Consider the following 17,691-nt stretch of genomic DNA (forward strand, 5'->3'; position numbering starts at 1 on the left):
TGCCAAACGCACCAGCGCAGCCTCGACGAAGGGTCGGCGGGCGCTCTAAAGAATTCCGCCCCGGGAGTCACCTTTCCTGCACGCCGGCAGCCGCGAGGCCAGAGGCTCCAGGACCCCGCGCACCCCTCGCCAATTTCAACCAAGCATCTATAGACGAAATGCCTCCTCCAGCTGGAACAGTGAAGGGGTGCTTTACTCACGCACAGCCGCCCGGCATCCTCTCTTGAGAAAAAAACTACATTTCTTTCCCCCTTCATGTTACACATGAACCCCCCAAAAAATCTCCGAGTAGCCCAGGCGCACGTTCCAACGGCCCCCGCTCGGGCTCCTGAATGGCTCAGAGCCGAGCGAGGAAGGGGCTCGAAGCGAGTTTCCCCAGATCTCTTTGGAAGGGACGAGGCGAGGCGGGGAGGCTAGCAGCCAGACCGACCTGAGGCGGTGGTGACCGAGGTAGCGGCGGCGACAGCGGCTTCCCGGCGTCGCGGAAGCCGGCGCTCGGTGTGACCCCCGCGCACGCCCGGGCGGTCGGCGCTGCGCTCCGGGCGCACCTGGCGGCCGCGGAGAGGGGGAGCGGCCGCGGGGCCGCCGGGGAGCCGGAGGCGGTGGAGCCCGGGCGGAGCGGCGAGCGCGGCCGGACGGGCGGAGACGGCCCGGGACCGCAGCTGCCGGCGCGCGGACGCGTCTGGGTCGGCTCGCCTCGGTCGAGTGGGAAGAGGCTCCGCGCCGCGGGCTCCTTAATAGAGGGCTGTTCCCAGCTCTCAGTTTACTCGGTTACGAAACGCCTGAGAAGGTGGACGGCTGCCACGGGGTGATGTATGCTCCTCCGGCGGTGGAGGTCTACTTTTGGGAACGTGTGCATACTTCGAGCATTCCTGCGGCGTGAGGTGGCGATCGCCGTAGTAGCAGCGCCCCGGCGGGGAGGGGAGAAGGGGAGGGGGCAGGGGCGAAGCCGAGGAAGCAGGGAGGGGCGGGGGGGCCGACAGCCGCGGCCGCGTTCACTGCCAAGGGAATCCGCTCACTCCTCCGCTTGGGGCGGGCTCGGAGCTCGGGTTTCCCTCTCCGGGCGACTTTCTTTAATAAATTTGTTTTTCTAAATTAAGAGGGAGGGGGAGGGAAGTAGCGACTCTCCTGTATAGAACTGCAAGAATGTGACCGACCCCGCCCCACTGCTAGCCCCATCCCCCACCATCGCCACCCGCACCTTTCTCCCCATCCGTCCTGGGGTGCACTTAAAACCGATTTACAGCGTTTCCATTAACTAACTGTCTGCGCACGCGGCGCGCCTTCTGTCTTTTTCAATCTCGGGCGATTGGAAACCCGGATGGCCGCCTGCGCCGGGCTCAGCGGTGGGATGGCTTTCCCAGTCCTGTCTCTGTCTCCCCCCTCCGGTGCTCCGGGACGGAACTGGGAGGCTTCATCTGAGCCAAAAGAGAGGGCGAAGGAATGCTATGAAACCTAGGGATCCTCCGAACTGGAAGCCGGCTCGGGAACAAGTTCCATCCGCCGTCGAAATGTCTCACTTGAGCCAGAACAAAACTTGATTCCGAGTCGAGGCTTCGGAAAAAAAAGCTCTGCCTTTCAAACCCCGCGGGGTCAAGGAGACGGAGGGAAGCGAGTTTCCCCCCCTAACCCCCACTGCTGGGAGCTGGCGGCCACATGGGCGCTCGTGTTCTGCCAGCGCCTTCTCCAGGTTTGGCCGCCCCCTCCCCGCTCTGTGCCACCTCTTGGCCCCGAGCGGGGCGCCTGGCACTGAGGGCTGCCAAACCGTATTAGACGCACGGGAGGAGGTGAGACACTCTTACACTGTGGCATCCGAAAAGCGCTTCGGGAAACGTTCGAGTTACACACGTCAGTGCGCTCAGCGCAAGCCCTGCGCCTTTTGGCCTCTAGGAGCCCAGGGGTTAGTCTGCCTCATTTAAGCTACCGGGGATGGAACGAGAGCGCGGAGGGGAACGCCGCAGCGCTGTCCCTGAATTCACCGCCCGCAGTAGAGGAGGAGGCTGAGTGGCCAATATAACCTCTTCTCCCTGTAAATTTGTGTCCCCCCCCCACCCCCCGCCAACCGGGCTCCATAGCCTCCGAACTTGCCTTCAGAATGGCAAGAACTCTCAGGGCGAGCGGTCCCCTGCACTCCGCCCCACGCACAGGCTGCTCTAGAGGAAGCCAGAGAGAAGACTGGGGCGAGGGAAGACGGGAGGGGGGCGCGGGGATGGAGGAAAATGGGAATCGCCACCTCTGCACATTCCCCGAACACACACAGCCCACTGGAAGTCCAGCTGGGAGCTCACACAAAGAGCCCACACATGCACAGTGCGCAGGCCTTTTCCCCTTCAAACTCTCACAGCCCAAGTGTCTGGCACAAACCTCCAGCGCCCCAGGCGTGAATAACCCAACGTGAACACCCCAGTGCGCGGTGATCACCAGGGAAGCAGCCCTTACCCTCACTCTGTCTCACTCCGCTCCTAGGCGGGTGGCAGCCTTGGGGACAGAGCGGGGAAGCAGACAAGCCCCGGCACCCACGGCTCCGGGCACCCAGCGGTGCTGCCGGTGGCCTGGAACCGCCGGGGATGCCCCTGGGAAGTCCACACCTCTGTCTAGAAAAGGAAAACTGCTCTCTTGCAAGTTAGCCCAGGCTGGCTGGAGTTTTCATTTCGCCCGGGTGGAGTGTGTGTGTGTGTGTGTGTGTGCGTGTGTGTGTGTGCGCGCGCGCGCGCGTGCACTCGAGCGCGCTCTTTTTCATTGCGTACCTTCTTAAAGTTGTGATGGCGAGGTTGCCTAGGAAGCTACTTAACCTAGGTGTTGATATTTGGGGATTAAACAAGAGTTCTCCGCTGTTGGTTTGACTCAGAACTGCAAATGCATCTAGCAGCCCGCGGATCGAGCCGGGGAGCGGAGCGCAGAGGCGGGCTTCTCCTTCTGGAGGCTGGAGGCGGCAGGGTCTGTGGAAGGGGCGTCCGCCCAAGACCACGCTCCTGTCGGCGGCTGGGGACCCTCAAGGCAGTCCTCGCTGGCTCAAAGCAGTCTCGTTCCCAAATTTAGGTTTAATACACTCGAGAATAGTTGCTGCAAAGAAGTATACGTAATGGAAACCACCGGCTGCAAAAGTCCTCTCTCCCGTTGAGGAGAAGGTTGGGGACACCCGGGTCGGGAAGTGCACAAACGCGCATCCATAAACTAATCCAAGCACACGCACTCCTGGGGACACGAGTGCAATTCAAATGTATCCAAAGGCGCTCTTGGGGAGAAGGGGGAGGGTTGATCCCCGCGGGCGGTCTGCACTGTTTGGCCCCAGGGTGCCCTTTTGCTGGGCTCCCAGTATGGTGAGCTGACAAATGTTTAAAAAAAAAAACAAACTTGTAAACCATCTTCCCCTTCAGTAGTGCGTCCAGTTCTTAATACCCGCCTTGGAACCTGTTAGTTTTTGCAATAAATTGATGATATTTATGGATGAGATGGCTGGATGGCATCACCGACTCGGTGGACGTGAGTTTGAGTAAACTCCGGGAGTTGGTGATGGACAGGGAGGCCTGGCGTGCGATTCATGGGGTCGCCAAGAGTCGGACGCAACTGAGCGACTGAACTGAACTGAACTGAATGATATTTATCAACTGAGGCAGCGCCGGTTGGATTTATCGTGCTTGCTTTGTTTTTTCCCCCTGGCTTTTATTCCTCGGGCTGCATCCCGGAATCTCCCTCACCTCACTCTTCCCATCCACTGCTCCCACCTCTTCTCCCTTCGACTCCTGGGTTCCTGGCGGGTCCCGAGCTTCAGATTTCTTGTCCGACAGCGCCGTCTAGCGGTCAGCGCGGTCCCAGAACGTAGACACATAAAGGCTGCAAGTTGACGGATATCGGCGAGTTTTGGGAAAATGTGTCATCCATGGATCAGACTCCCAGGATTGACTGAGAAGCGAAGCGACAGGACGGAGGAACGTCTGTGGAGGTGACATAAATTTTCTGTGCGCCCATGAAGTAATCGTCTTTAGAAATTCTTGCCTCCCAAGCTGCTGAGAGGTTCAGGTCAATGGAAGGCAAAAGAGGAGGTGCTAGTTTCAGGAAGAAGAGCAGAGTACAGCTCCATTCTTAATTTATAAAAGCACAAAAGCGGCCTCCTCGGTGATTTGCTTGAGGTCAGCACAGCCGGAATTCCCGGCCGTAGGCTAGAGTTGTCTCCCTCGCAAGTTCTTGATGACTTCCTTTGTGGGAAGGAGAGACCTGGGCTCAGCCAGCACGGATGCTCCAGCTCTTAAGCTGTGTGCAAGCTGTCCCCAGAGTGAGCCTTTAAGGGTCTTGGTGAAGAAAGCCCTTGCAATTCCTTTGGGAAAGAGCTTCCCTGGTGGATCAGTCTGTAACGAATCCGCCTGCAATGAAGGAGACACGGGTTCTATCTCTGGGTAGGAAGACCCCTGGAGAAGAAAATGGCAACTCACTCCACTATTCTTGCCTGGAAAATCCCATAGACGGAGGAGCCTGGCAGGCTGCAGTCCATGGGGTCACAAAAGTTGGATAGGACTTAGTGAATAAGCCACCACAATCACCAAGGGTGTAAAGAGAGGAGGCACCTGCATGGATTCTTAAAAAAAGGTATCCAAATCCTCTCCCTTAGATTGGGGTTCTCTAGGCAAGTTGCAGAGAAGGCAATGGCACCCCACTCCAGTACTCTTGCCTGGAAAATCCCATGGACAGAGGAGCCTGGTGGGCTGCAGTCCATGGGGTCGCGACTGAGTGACTTCACTTTCACTTTTCACTTTCATGCATTGGAGAAGGAAATGGCAACCCACTCCAGCGTTCTTGCCTGGAGAATCCCAGGAATGGGGGAGCCTGGTGGGCTGCCGTCTATGCGGTCGCACAGAGTCGGACACGACTGAAGCGACTTAGCAGCAGCAGCAGGCAAGTTGAATCACACCAAGCAGCGCCTTGCATGTGTCTATAGAGGCAAGCTCACAGTAGTGGATACAAGATAACTACACAGAGGCTTACCCCTCAAAACTCTATCAGGCAATACCTGGGGCACTTGAAACATCCTTGTGTGGCCATCCGTCCCCTCAAATCTCCCAAGAGATTTTGCCTCCAAAATGTTTTAACATTAAAATTGCAAAGCAGCAGTATATCAACTGAGTCTCCATGTGCCTAAAGCTGTGGGCATAAGTTGAGTGAGTTACTGAATAGTTGATCTCATAGAGAACTTTCACTTCATTAAGCAGTTGTTCCGCAGGCAGGTGCTTTGGAAGACAAAGGCAGGAGGCACCAGTAATTGGAGAGGTTCACTGTCTAACAAAGGCCTGCTAAAACAGCCCTAAAGGCAGCACTTCCTCTCAGGACTGAGGATTTAACACAAAGCTGGGTTTCACACTGACAGTTCACCGATACTAACGATAGGTGTTCAGTGGGGCCATAACAATGGAAATTTGCAGTGACTTAAAGGGATACACCAATCGCTGGATCTGGGTAAGGATCCTGCAGGTAATGGCCTCAGACCCAATGGCCTGGGGGTCTTACCCAGATCCCTCTCCCTTATGTGGTGAACATTATGCAAAAGAAAAAAAAAAAAAAAAAAAGGCATGACGCAGCAGACAGACCCATACCAGGCAGAAGGAAAGCTGAAGGATCAGAGACCAAAGGCATTCCTGAAGGAAGGAAGAGGGAAGCCATGTCTTTGTGCCGTCCTGAAAAGCTTTGCTTCCTCACAAAGGACTATTTCAGGGGAGCCCACAGGCTTGGTGCTGCTTCTCACTTTCATTACAGAACCCCCACCCCCACCCTGCCCCGCCACCTCCATCAGAGGATGAGCAACTCTGGAGCAGAAAACAGTAACTCATATTATTCATTATATTCAATGTCACAAGGTCAATGTCACATGACCTCAAAAAGTTGCGTTGTATGGAAAGCTGTGAAACCAAAAAACCAGTGTATCCAAATACAGCGTCTGTTTGGGATGAACCCTTTAGCTTTAATGAAAGTCAAGTGCTGCGGGAAGTGGATTATTTGGTTAGCTCTAAACTCGTTAAACAAGACAATACATTCTCTTAAGCGTTCAGAAAGCAACATTCTCCCACTCGCTTTTTCATTTCCATAAGACTCAACACTGTTTGAGTCATCTTTGGACCTCAAGGGACTGGGAATCTATTTAGCTTGCAACTGTCCAAGTAACAGAAGGTCCGGAACTTCTAGCCAGGTCACTGAACTGTGTGTCAGCAGTGAGGACTGTGTGCTTGACATACTTTCAGATTAGTGGAAAAGTGTGAAAAACCATAGGAACCCAATGCTCAAGATTTGGTCTCGGCCTTCAAATGCACTGCACAGGAGAGTGACATGCAGTGATGATGAGATTGTTGCAGGAAGGGGGACCCCTTCCAGCGCCCGAAAGTGGGCTCTAGAACACTCGGAAGTGAATTGTCGGAGGAGACACACGTGCTGACAAAGCAAGAGATTTTACTGAGAAGGGGCACCCGGGTGGAGAGCAGCAGGGTAAAGGAACCCATGAGATCTGCTCCACCACGTGGCTCGCAGTCTCGGGTTTTATGGTGGCGGGATTAGTTTCCGGGTTGTCTTTAGCCAATCATTCTGACTCGGTCCTTCTTGGTTGGTGGTGCACGCCTTGTTCAGCCAAGATGGATGCCCGGGAGGAGGATTCTGGGAGGCAGCTGGACATGCGGTGTCACTTTTTTGACCTTTCCTGAACTCTCCCGGTTGGTGGTGGCTTGTTAGTTCCATGTTCCTTACCAAGACCTCCTGTCCTATAACAGCTCATGCAGATGGTTGCTATGGTGCCTGGCCAGAGTGGGCAATGTCAATCAGTGTGCTTCCCCTAACAAAATCACAGTCGAAAGAGAGGTTTCATTGGCCTCGCTTCCCTGGTGGCCCAGACAGTAAAGTCGTCTGCCTGCAGTGTGGGATCCCTAGGTCAGGAAGATCCCCTGGAGAAGGAAATGGCAACCCACTCCAGTACTCTTAGCTGGAAAATCCCATGGTCAGAGGAGCCTGGTAGGCTACGGTCCAGGGGGTCAGAGAGTCAGACACGACTGAGCAACTTCAGGTTCAGTTGGAGCTCCTGTGCAGAAAGAAGTGTAGCCAGACGAAGGCTCCACTTGATAATACATTTTATACACCTACTAATTCACTTAGCTGAATGTATGGTGCACAGACACCAGGTATTCAAAGCCAAGAGCTCAGATTTGGGATGGTCCTGCTGTGGAATGCGCCCCCTGGTGGAGAGAGGGGGAAAGGCGGCTATTGCTGATCAGTGAGCGTGTGCTCAGGCCCTGAGACCCGTGCAACTCTGCAACCGCATGGACTGGAGACCACCAGGCCCCTCTGTCCATTTTAGGCAAGAATACTGGACTGGTTTGCCATTTCCTCCTCCATAGGATAGCCCCAACCCAAGGATCGAACCTGAGTCCCCTGCGTCTCCTGCACTGGCAGGCAGGTTCTTTACTACTGTGTCGCTCAGGAAGCCCTGTCTGATCAGACGCATCCTTCAATCATTTTACCGTGAACTTTCACTCAGCAATTGCTGTTGCTCTAGCCATGATGTTCCCTGGGAAGGGTGGGAGAATTTTTTCCTTAAGACAAATCAAAAGAAGTCTTGTCCATAAATAAAACAAAAAATTTAATGTAGTAACAGAGACTAGAAACAAACATAACCAACAGTCAAATGCTTCAAGAGAGGTCTGGAGATTCTGTCATTGGAAGCTAAAAGACCAATATGAAAAATATTTTGGGTAGAAATACATAGTACAGAGAAACAAGATAATTGACATCACAGGAAACAATCAGCTCAATCCATGATTCAGAATATTCCACAAGAAAAGAAATTTTTTGCGCAAACCAGTTTCTCTATAAATCAATCTTTCCACAAACCAAAGACAAGAAAAATGGGGAGGAAAGAGTGGATTGTTATGAAAAAGTATTTAGGATACTTTTTCTAATACTAAAAGTAACAATAACAATGACAACAATAGTTGGCAAGAAATGGGAAGGGTCTGGAGTTTTATCTTACTTGCAGGCTAACCAGTTACCCAGCTGCAGTTTCATGGGTGCTGGCAGAAAACCCAAGGAACCAGACAAAGGAATATATTACTCACAGCAGCAGCAGTAGCCAGAATAGGGTGCTTCGCAAGGTTCCCTAAGCTCCGGTTCCCACTGGGTGATGCAAGGAGAGCCAGCAACCTCACATTCACAGTAACTGCATTGCAGAACCCAAATCTGAGCATGGGGAACCCAAGACTTTTACAAGGACAGTAAGCCTGTTTGACTTTTGCCTTGAAAAGAGACATTATATTTGTTATTCTGGACAGTAAACAAACTTGCCCTTTGCTCTTCCAAAGCTGCTAGTGTACAAACACCCTAGAAGGGTGTTCCTCATCTGGAACAAAAGCAGTCCCCCTCCTGGTGCCTCTGCTCAAAAGACACGCAAGACACAGGAGAGACCCACGGAGAAATGGCTCAGCAGTAAGAACTATTGGGAGTTCATGGAAGGGAGAAAGCCCTGTCAAGACAGTCTCTGAAGAATTTCTGGAGGAGAAGACTTTAAAGGACTAGAACTGAGCCTTCCTAGCACCAGATTCAAAACGAGAAGCTGAAAAATGAGGCAAGGTCAGAAAACAACTTGGGCAATAAATAAAGCTGAGTTGTTTTAGCGCAAAGTGTGTGAATGCAGTTTGGAATAGCAGTGGAACTTGGAAGTAGCTGTGATTCTGCATTCAACCCTTTGAATGTAATCGTTTACAGAGTGCATTCCAGACAATGCACAAAGCATTTTGCACATATTAGTCCCCGAAATCTGAGTTTTCCATCTATGTTGTAGCTGAGAAATTGAGGCTCAGAAGAGTCGAGTGATTTGCTAGCCAATTTTGGAACCCCAGGATCTAAATTCAGTTCTCTGATATCTAAGCTTATGGTCTTTTCTATTATATGAAAATCAGTGCTTGTTAAAGAAAAAATGTATTATAAAAAAAGCTTAATCTGGCAATGGAGCTTATGGTAACTTGCTGGGAAGACAGCCTCAAGCCAGGAGACCAGTTGGGGGAGGAGGGTCCATGTTAGAGGCCGGGTAGGAGAAGCAGAGGGTCTCCATCACGGTGCTCACAGCAGTGGTGGGCAAAGAGGAAGACGACTGGCTGGAGGAAGTAAGGATGGGAAAAGCAGTTCCTCCAGGCAAAATCAGATGACTGGAAAAACGATGAAACCTGGGAAAATTAGGGAAGTGAGGCAGACAAGCTAGCTTCAGGAGGACAGGACACATGGATTAGACGTGCCTTCTATATAATCAAAATCCTTGTAGGTTTTTTCCTGATAATGTTTATTGGTAACTTTCTCAGAGAAGGCAATGGCACCCCACTCCAGTACTCTTGCCTGGAAAATCCCGTGGATGGAGGAGCCTGGTGGGCTGCAGTCCATGAGGTCGCTAAGAGTCAGACACGACTGAGCGACTTCACTTTCACTTTTCACTTTCATGTATTGGAGAAGGAAAAGGCACCCCACTCCAGTGTTCGTGCCTGGAGAATCCCAGGGACGGGGGAGCCTGGTGGGCTGCCGTCTATGGGGTCGCACAGAGTCGGACACGACTGGAGTGACTTAGCAGCAGCAGCAGGTAACTTTCTATTGTATTAATAAGATTGAAAGGATTTCTCTGGTAGCTCAGCTGGTAAAGAATCTGCCTGAAATGCAGGAGACCCTGGTTCAATTCCTGGGTTAGGAAGTTCCCCTAGAGAAAGGATAGGCTACCCATTCCAGTATTTTTGAGCTCCCCTGGTGGCTCAGATGGTAAAGAATCAGCCTGTAATGTGGGAGACCTGGGTTTGATCCCTGTGTTGGGAAGATCCCCTGGAGGAGGACATGGCAACGCACTTCAGTATTCTTGCCTGGAGAATCCCCATGGACAGAGGAGCCTGGTGGGCTACAGTCCATTGTGTCATAAAGAGTGGGGCGTGACTGAGCAACTCTACACAGCACAGCACAGTATCTCAGATACAAACATGAATCCTTTTTTTTTTTTTTAAGATAGAGGTGTATCCTTCTCTCTTTTTTTCAGGATTTTGCAAACTGTGAAAAACTAGGAGTCACATTTGCACTCTGAGACAGGCAGTCATTCAAAAGGAAAAGAACGGCATTGTTGGGCCTTGGCCTCCTGCAAGCTTGTTCATGGGTGGGCAAACGCAGAACACTGCTTGTGACACAAAAGCATCTGGAAAATGCTGAAACAATTTCTCCATCCTCCCCCTGTCTATCTGCTGCCTGAGTATTGGACTCATCAAGCCGAAAGTGAAGTTTTCACTTCTTGTTTAAATCGAGAAAATAATCACTTCAAACTCACATATGGCCTAGCTTTGCCTTTAAAAAAGAAACTATAGTTTTATTTATTGAGTGGCTTCTTTTTTTGCAATTTTGGGGTTTTCTTTTCTGGTAGCAGCTTTGGAGCAAAACCACAAATTGCACCCAAAATAAAAGATTCTGGTGTTAGAACACTGAAGACTTGTGTTTGAAACAGGGATGTAATTAAAACACTAAGGATTTCGGATTGCATGCATGTGTTTTTATTATCATGTTTCTGAAATGAAGTCTTGGACTCTTACTATTTTGATCACGAGCTATGAAAATGAAGTTGCCGTGTCTGGTTTTGCATTTCCGAGCAGGGTCCAATACTGTTTCAGTGTTGGCAGCTGAGGTGAGGATCTTGGCACAAGGATCATGGGCTTTCACAGGGTGGTCACGGCGTGGACTCAGTGGTTGGCTCAGCCATACTGCTTCCACTGCTGCCACACTGCATGGCCACCACGTGGCTGGAGGTGGCCCCGGGGCGTCTAAGCCAATAGGTCTCAAGTCTGCCTGCACGAATTAATCACTCTTAGAGACCGACCAATTTCTGTCCATCTCTGTACTGATGTCTGAGCACCACCCTTACGCCAGTTAACTGATCCAGACTAGGGTCTGGGCATCTGCATGTTTTTGAAACTACCTGGGTAATTCCGATGGTCAATGAGAGTTTACACACATCTGTCTAAGCCAAGCCCCCTTCGTGTTAAGGAAATACTGGGAACTCAAAGAGCAGAAGAAGATAGAGAGTCATCACCTAGAACTGGCAGGTAAGGAGGACTAACCACTCACAAGAAAGTGACAGTATTAGCTGCTCAGTCATGTTCAACAGAGGGTAGGCTCCTCTGTCCGTGGAATTCTCCAGGCAAGAATACTGGAGTGGGTAGTCTTTCCCTTCTCTAGGAGATCTTCCTGCCCCAGGGATCGAACCTGGGTCTCCTGCATTGCAGGCATATTCTTTACCGTCTGAGCCACCAAGGCCCATGGGGATGTTTAAATTTGGGTTCAGTGTTGAAAGTAGCAGTTAGAAAAAGTGTCATGATGAAACCAGCAAATAGAGGAAACATTGATGGGCCAGAGCTGGAAAGTGGGGCATCGAGTCAGACCCAGCCTACCAGCTTCACAAGTCTCCACAAGCCCCCGCTCCACATCCCAGCTGCAGAGAATCTGTCAGTGGCTCCAAAGTCTAAATCAGACAAAAACATGGTCCAACATCATTTGCTGAAGGATATTCAAGATGTTATTTACCTCTTGTTCTTGCTGATGCCGATGCTAAAGTAAATGTCCAAAGGTGAGAATCTGCATTTTATTTCTTCCGATGAAACTATTGGTAACATTTTTTTTTTTCCTGTTTTCATACTGGATGGTCTAAAATAGGACACAAATGAAACTAGCTGGGAAACAGAAACAATATGGGGCCTAGAGTATAGACTTGCGGTTGCCAAGGGGGAGGGGCGGCAGAGGGACGGATCGGAAGCTTGGGAGCAGCAGCAGCAGCAGCGAGCGGGTGTGTATGGAGCGCAGAAGCAACACGGTCCTACTGTAGAGCGTAGGGAACTATATGCCATTTCCTGTGCTAAACCATGATGGAAGGGAGTATGAAAAGAAGTTTTTGTACGTAGCTGTACAACTCAGTCACTCTGCTGTCCATCGGTAATTAACACAGCATTGTAAATTCACTATACGTCAGTTTTAAACGATAAATAATGTACTCAACTGTTTAACTGAATAGTTTGGAGAAAGCAATGGCAACTGTCGCCTGGAAAATCCCATGGACGGAGGAGCCTGGTAGCCTGCAGTCCATGGGGTCGCACAGAGTCGGACATGACTGAGTGACTTCACTTTCACTTTTCCTTCGCTGCATTGGAGAAGGAAATGGCAACCCACTCCAGTGGTCTTGCCTGGAGAATCCCAGGGGTGGGGGAGCCTAGTGGGCTGCCGTCTCTGGGGTCGCACAGAGTCGGACACAACTGAAGCGACTTAGCAGCGCAGCAGCAGCAGAGAAACCCATGGAACTGTATGGAGAAGGGAATGGCAACCCACTCCAGTATTCTCGCCTGGAGAATTCCATGGACAGAGGAGCCTGGCCGGCTACAGTCCGTGGGGTCACAAAGAGTCACACACAACTGACTGACTAACACACACACACACACACACATGAAACTGTACGGTGGACCCAGATGACGGTGGGATTATCACAGAGAGATGCGAGCAAAGGGATCTTAGAAATCCTGTAACCCACTCCCTCATTTCACACGTGCAAAACCTGGGAACCAGAGAGGCTAAGCAGCTGGCTCAAGGTTATGCTCATCCCAGAGGATCAGTGGTAACAGGACTGGAATCCAGGTGTCAGCTGCCTGGTTGGTCTTCTTTCCATTCCTCTGGGTACCCTATTCTTGGGCATGTCATTAATTTTGCAAAACATGTTGGGACTCATCACCTCACTGTCTCGAGAACAGGCTGGACTAGAGCAGTGGAAAGCTGCCCACCGCCTATCACAACATATCTGCATCTGCAATCTTTTAAAGTTAAAGCAAAACAAAACTTGCCACGAATAGACAGTGACATCTGCAATGAGATGTGCCTGGCCCACCCAGGGCTCAGCGGTCCAGCTGAAGGAGATCAGACGCCTGGGGCCGTGAGTCTGCTCCCAGAGCGACAGGGGAGGTAGCTCCCTCCTTGCTGCAGACATGCTGCTCAGCGCCTGAGCAGTCTGTGTGTGTTCTGAGTGCAGGTGAACAGACAGGCCCAGCGCGGTGACTCGTGTCCCGTGACAGCCAACGTCTGCTTTCTTCCCGCAAGGATCCTCTTCTGGGAATCCTTGAGAACATTGCCACACCCATTAAAAAAAATTTTTTTTAATTGATTTGTGGTTGATTTATAATATGTTAGTTTCAAGTGTACAGCACAGCAATTCAGTTATATATATATATATGTGTGTGTGTTGTTATGTGTATTTGAGTCACTCTGCTGCTGCTAAGTTGCTTCAGTCATGTCCGACTCTGTGCAACACCATAGATGGCAGCCCACCAGGCTCCTCCATCCCTGGGATTCTCCAGGCAAGAACACTGGAGTGGGTTGCCATTTCCTTCTCCAATGCATGAAAGTGGAAAGTCAAAGTAAAGTTGCTCAGTCGTGTCCGACTCTGTGCGACCCCTTGGACTGCAGCCCACCAGGCTCCTCCATCCATGTGCCCAACTCTCTGCAACTCCATGGACTGTAGCCTGCCTGGCTCCTCTGTCCATGGAATTCTCTAGGCAAGAATACCGGAGTGGGTAGCCATTCCTTTCTCCTGGGGATCTTTCTGACCCAGGAATGGAACCTGGATCTCCTGCATTGTAGGTGGATTCTTTACCATCTGAGCCATCAGGGAAGCCCCATATGTTATTATATATACTGGTCTCCTTATTGCCAAATTCAGACTTAAATTGAAGAAAGTAGGGAAAGCCACTAGACTACCCAGGTATGACCTAGATCAAATCCCTTATGATTATACAGTGGAAGTGAGAAATATATTTAAGGAACTAGATCTGATAGAGTGCCTGATGAACTATGGACGGAAGTTTGTGACATTGTACAGGAGACAGGGATCAAAACTATCCCCATGGAAAAGAAATGAAAAAAAGCAAAATGGGTGTCTGAGGAGGCCTTACATATAGCTGTGAAAAGAAGAGAAGAGAAAAGCAAAGGAGAAAAGGAAAGATATTCCCATTTGAATGCAAAGATCCAAAGAATAGCAAGGAGAGATAAGAAAGCCTTCCTCAGCGATCCATGCAAAGGAATGGAGGAAAACAACAGAATGGGAAAGACTAGAGATCTCTTCAAGAAAATTAGAGATACCAAGGGAACATTTCATGCAAAGATGGGCTCGATAAAGGACAGAAATGGTATGGACCTAACAGAAGCAGAAGATATTAAGAAGAGGTGGCAAGAATACACAGAACTGTACAAAAAGATCTTCACAACCCAGATAATGACTATGGTGTGATCACTCACCTAGAGCCAGACATCCTGGAATGTGAATTCAAGTGGGCCTTAGAAAGCATCACTACAAACAAAGCTAGTGGAGCTGATGGAATTCCAGTTGAGCTATTTCAAATCCTGAAAGATGATGCTGTGAAAGTGCTGCACTCAATATGCCAGCAAATTTGGAAAACTCAGCAGTGGCCGCAGGACTGGAAAAGGTCCGTTTTCATTCCAATCCCAAAGAAAGGCAATGCCAAAGAATGCTCAAATTATCACACAATTGCACTCATCTCACATGCTAGTAAAGTAATGCTCAAAAGTCTCCAAGCTAGGCTTCAGCAATACGTGAACCGTGAACTTCCAGATGTTCAAGCTGGTTTTAGAAAGGAGACCAGTCCTGAGTGTTCATTGGAAGGACTGATGCTGAGGCTGAAACTCCAGTAGTTTGGCCACTTCATGGGAAGAGTTGACTCATTGGAAAAGACCCTGATGCTGGGAGGGATTGAGGGCAGGAGGAGAAGGGGACGACAGAGGATGAGATGGCTGGATGGCATCACTGACTCGATGCACATGAGTTTGGGTGAACTCCAGGAGTTGGTGATGGACAGGGAGGCCTGGGGTGCTGCGATTCATGGGGTCGCAAAGAGTCGGACACAACTGAGTGACTGAACTGAACTGATGTACATGTAATACATATATATTTTGTATAACTGACACATATGTATTATTTAGACTCTCCTTCTTTATAAGGTATTACAAAATATTGCGTATAGTTCCCAATGCTCTACAGTAGGTCCTTATTTGATGAAACTGTTAGTTGCAACCTCCTAATTTGTCCCTTCCCCAACCCCTTCACCTTTCGTAAACAATGGCTTGTTTTCTACGTCTGTGAGTCTCTTTACAGCTGGCCCTCTATTGCACGCGGGGAGGGTGGGGTTGCTGCTGGCAATAGAGAACAGAAATAACAGGGATTAAAACACTCATGAAAGCAAGAGGTCGGCAGTCCACGGCTGAGATGTGGATTTGGCTCTATGAAGTTTCAGATACCTGGGTTCCTCTCATCTTATGACACCACAGATGAGTCCGCTGTGTCAAAATAAATACATACAAGACATGAAACACACATTTTAGCCAGAAGGCAAAGACAAAGGGCAATAAAAAGTGGGAGGAGTCACAAGGTGGTCTGTGCAGTCTTCTGAAGAAGCTTCCCATAAGCTGCTCTTTGATGATTGTGATTATATCTCATTGGCCAGAACTTAGTCCCTCGGTCACATCGAGCTGCAAGCAAGGCTTGATGGTGTAGTTTATTCTGATCATCCAGGTACCCATTTAAAACTCTGAGGTTCTACTGGGAAACGTTTGAAGGTCCAGTGGTTAAGACTCCAGACTCCACAGCAGATGGCTTGGGTTTGATCCCTGGTGGGGAAACTAAGATCCCACATGCCACCTGGCTTGGCAAAAAAAAAAAAAAAAAGGAATAAAACTCTGAGGGGCTTCCCTGGTGGCTCAGAGGGTAAAGTGTCTGCCTGCAATGCGAGAGACCTGGGTTCAATCCTCAGGTCAGGAAGATACCCTGGAGAAGGAAAAGGCAACCCACTCCAGTACTCTTGCCTAGAAAATGCCATGGACGGAGGAGCCTGGTAGACTATAGTCAGTGGGATCGCAGAGAGTCATACACAACTGAGCAACGTCACGCCTCTGAGTATTATTACGGAAGAAAGAGAAAACAGATAATGGGATGGGGGCTGACCGCTGGTAGGCAGCAATCCGGTGTTGAATGTCCACCATCTGTGACCACCAGCACTGGCCACTTGGTAGCCAATAAGTAAGCTAGGCCAAGCCCTATCCAAGGCAGCAAACAGTCCTGGTCACTGATATCAAGTTTAACAAGACTATATTCAAAATTTGGACTTGTTCCACTCAGTCTGGAGAACTAGCTGCCAAGTACAGAGGAATCTCCTTTGCACTATTGTCTTCAGAAATTCCTTAACTCCTACTAAGTTTTGGCCCTCACACTTAGCATAATTTGGAGAATTGGCTTTACTTGAGAGCAAAAGCATCCTGTGAGCTAGACGGTCTATGGAAACAGCAGGTCCCCAGAGAACAATGAGGCCATGGAGTCATCACTGGTGACATCACGGCACAGACATGTGTTTTCCCCAGCGAGTCATTTACTCCATTAAAACTTCATTTCATCTTTCCTATCATAGAGGGCATTGAAAGGATTACACGACATTGCTTTTATAAACATTATTCTGGAACACACAAAAAGGCAAAACAAATGCAGTTATAAATAGAAAGGGAATATAGGAAAACTTCCAGGAAAATGTAGGCATTTTATAAATGACTATGACTTAGCGTCTTTTGTTTAAAAAATAAAAAAAGCTTGTGTTTGCCTTAGAAGCAACAGAAAAGTCACAGAAGGATACCTGTATACCCTCAGAAATTAAGATGCTGCCTTCTAGCATTTCAGATCAATCTGAATCCCACCGCAGGTTGATTGAAACGTAACTGGAGTATTCTTTGATCATGGACCGTGAAACTGAAGGGCACACTCCAGTCGTATCTCAAACCTCACAGTTTTGTTCTCTGGGTCTGAGATGGGCTCAAGTCAAAGGAAATTTATGCAAAGGCTGCTGGTTGCTTCCTAAATGTGTAGGATGTTTCAGTGGGGGTAGGAAAAGAGAGTCAATGAATCTGAAGTGAAACACCATGGATATGGTAGGCAAGGGGTAAAAGTCAAAAGAAGATTCAACAGAAGAGAATTAAAGGAGGGCAAGCAGGTTCAAAACTGACCAAATAAAAGACACCCATGAAGTAGACATCACACTTACCCTTACATCTCAGTGCAGTGCCCACAACAACAGTCATGCCATGCATATGGAAAAATAATAATAATAAATCTAATGTTTAAATAGGTGAAAGTCACTCAGTCCTGTCCAACTCTTTGCGACCCCATGGACTGTACTGTCCATGGGATTCTCCAGGCCAGAATACTGGAGTGGGTAGCCTTTGTCTTCTCCAAGGAGTCTTCTCAACTCAGGGATCAAACCCAGGTCTCCCACATTGCAGGCAGATTCTCTACCAGCTGAACCACAAGAGAAGCCCAAGGATGCTGGAGTGGGTAGCCTATCCCTTCTCCAGTGGATCTTCCTGACCCAGGAGTCAAACCGGGGTGTCCTGCATTGCAGGTGGACTCTTTACCAACCGAGCTACCAGGGAGATGACATGATTTGCTGAAAGCCACCTCACTAGAAAGTGGCACAGCCAGTTCTTGACTCCGAATCTGCCACAGCTGCGAGAGAGGGAAACAGGCTTCCAGCCCGGCCTCCTTGCAGCCTGGCTCTTGGTGGTTTGCTCTGTCTCCCTCGTGCCGTCACCCCACTCCCCACTTTGGTCTCTTGTCCAGAC

General features: G+C 49.7%; 1 protein-coding gene across 2 annotated transcripts in view; it reads right to left on the minus strand.

Annotated features, from left to right (window-relative positions):
• COL12A1 (collagen type XII alpha 1 chain) overlaps positions 1-550 on the minus strand; it is a 120,100-nt gene extending 119,550 nt beyond the window's left edge. For both annotated transcript variants that reach the window (XM_015097286.4, XM_060419188.1), the window contains exon 1: positions 431-550. The gene's annotated coding sequence lies outside the window, so the exon portion shown is untranslated. The remainder of the gene's footprint in view (positions 1-430) is intronic.
• Positions 551-17,691: the final 17,141 nt, after the last annotated feature.

This window comes from Ovis aries, chromosome 8, assembly GCF_016772045.2.
Source record: "Ovis aries strain OAR_USU_Benz2616 breed Rambouillet chromosome 8, ARS-UI_Ramb_v3.0, whole genome shotgun sequence".
Classification (NCBI taxonomy): domain Eukaryota; kingdom Metazoa; phylum Chordata; class Mammalia; order Artiodactyla; family Bovidae; genus Ovis; species Ovis aries.